Source organism: Montipora foliosa, chromosome 4, assembly GCF_036669935.1.
Source record: "Montipora foliosa isolate CH-2021 chromosome 4, ASM3666993v2, whole genome shotgun sequence".
In the NCBI taxonomy this organism is placed as follows: domain Eukaryota; kingdom Metazoa; phylum Cnidaria; class Anthozoa; order Scleractinia; family Acroporidae; genus Montipora; species Montipora foliosa.
Window position 1 is genome coordinate 542,127 of NC_090872.1, and position 2,500 is coordinate 544,626.

The following is a 2,500-nucleotide window of genomic DNA, read 5'->3' on the forward strand; positions in this document are numbered from 1 at the left end:
AACCATGAAAATATATGTTTCTATGTGGAAACTTCACTCTTAAGCCATTGCAAATCGGAGAAATCATGTCAAGAGGTAATGAATGAAAATGTTTATTTTCAATAGTTTTGTATTTAAATTAAGTATTTGCATAATTGTCGTTTTGTCTTCTTTGCACTTTAAATTGCGGTTTTCACCTGTAGCACTAGCACCACATCATTCAGATCATTGAAGGAGCTTTCAAAACATTAACTGGCACCAAATTGCAAAGTGTGAAAGAGCAATACTAGTTTTACGTTTGTTTATTTGTAAAGAATAAGTTGAACGACACCATAAGAATAAACCTTTTTAGATCTTGCAGTGTGTTTTTGTTTCAACTACAAGCGGTTTGAGTGTACAATAGGGAGCTTACGAATCGACGACTTTCATACGACGCCGCTACTGGGTCATGTCATAGTTCTGCGTTGCCGTCCTGTAGAAAATTAATTAATTTACGATTTGTAGTAAAGACGACGATGTTGGTGAGCGCGGCAGGCAAATTTTCCCGCCGTTTCTGAAGATTGTTTTCTTCTTTTCACAAGTAAGCTTATTTGTTCAACCAAAATGTCTAAATTCATAAGAGAAACGAGAGCTCGCATTGCAGACGCTTATGGAAACAGATTTATAAAGGGCCGAGTATTTCACTGTATTTCTACTTTTATGCGTTTCATCAACAAAATCAGAGTTAACTACCGATTTAGACAAGACAACAAAGGACGAATGCAAGGTGCGTTTATAAACAGGGAGGACATTTATAAACTTGCTGAACAGCTGTAGTTACTGTGATGAGATAACCACTTGCAATGGTCTAGTTGTAGGTTTGGTACCATCTTGCCAATATGGCCGGTTTCACTCGGTGTTGATTCTTTGGGTCGTTACTCCAACGAAAACAGGCAAACAAATCGAAAACATATGTAAAAGACAAGTCCCTAATGTGATACTTGAATTATCTGCAAAAATCCGCTGAAGTATGTAGGGAAAACTTTGAAAATTAGTCTCACGTCCTGCTTTTTCTACGACGCCAGCGAATCGCTGTCAACAACGGCGTCGACTTTGGCGCGACGCCTGTAAGTGCAAAGATAAGCATGCACAGCAAGCCTGTCACACCGTCCAACGGCGTCATCAGGCGAAAGTTGTCAATTCATAAGCTCCCTATTATTTCGCGTCTGTGACAAGCTAAAAAATCTGGATTAACTAACCAGCTATATAATATTAATAAGTAACAGGACTACATGCTTGTCTAATTTGCAAATAATTGAATTCAAAAAATTCCTCTGACAGCCAAATTGGACGAGGCCGTAATTTTGGCTGTCTTAGGAATTTTTTTCATCCAATTATTTCCAAACTGGACAGCATGTAGTCCTTTTTGATTACATATACAAATTGTTGAAATAGCCGTCGCTACGTTGTTGATCAGTCCGGTATTGTGAAGAATAGCCTTGCGTGCATTAAATGACAAGACCACTCACAAATTTTTAATGGCAGTAGCTAGAAATCCTGTGTCTAAAGATACACTGCCTCAAATAGTGTCAGAATAGGTAATTGCTTTAATTTCTTGTTACCTGGATCGGAGGCAGCGGGACACTGTACTGATCTTCATACAACGAATCATTCCAAGCTTCGGTAGATGTAGGTTGTCTCTCTTTTTGTCCTGTGATCTTCAAGATAAGTCGTGAACACATTCAAATTAGTTTTTTTTCTTTTGTCTTTAGCAGGCAAACATATGTGACCTCGGTTATTCAAAGATGGAGGCTTACGTTTAATCCTAGGCGATCGACACCGGTAGACCTGGGCTCGATTTTGTGAGCCAATTTACCACACCCCTGACCCGCCTTGGGTCTCGCCTTGGGTCCCGCGAGGGTCCCGCCTCCTTTGACTCGGCCCAGGGCATACATTTACAGACTGTAACTTTACGTGGGGCGGGGGGGTAAGGGATTATTTAAAACAATTAATTAATAACAGCTGCTGAAAAATGCATTGTTGAGTCAGAACAGACTTGCTTGGAATATCAGTCCATTTTGCATGACAAAATAAACAGTGCGTGTTTGAAGAAATCAACCATCCCTCTCATGTTTCAAGCCCTTAAGTAGACTTGCCAAAAAATTCCACCTCACGAGAATCCCGGGAGAAATTGTTTTGGCCAGCGAAGCGTGATTTTTTGGACGCGAATCTACACGAGACGAAGGACTTTTGAAAGTCTAGCCCTTAGGATGTGTCATTTTCTCTTGGATGTGCATGGTCGCGCCCGAATCATCGCATCTTGACTGTTCAAACTTTTAATTTGTGATTGTAGTCACGGTCGTACGGCCCCGGTCGTACGGATCGAGCTGTTAGAATAAATCTTTTTCGATTGTGGAGCCAAAGGTAAGTTGTTGACATTAAAGACAAAATTGTATATATTTTTTCTAATTTGTTTTACAAATAAACACTTTGCACGAGAGCGGGGATCGACATATAAAAGGTCATTCAAACTCCATCAACA

At 40.0% G+C, this 2,500-nt stretch overlaps 1 protein-coding gene across 1 annotated transcript in view; it reads right to left on the reverse strand.

Moving 5' to 3' along the window:
* LOC137999479 (uncharacterized) overlaps window positions 1-1,766 on the reverse strand; it is an 8,457-nt gene extending 6,691 nt beyond the window's left edge. Inside the window, exon 1 of the mRNA XM_068845250.1 lies at window positions 1,581-1,766. The gene's annotated coding sequence lies outside the window, so the exon portion shown is untranslated. The remainder of the gene's footprint in view (window positions 1-1,580) is intronic.
* Window positions 1,767-2,500: the final 734 nt, after the last annotated feature.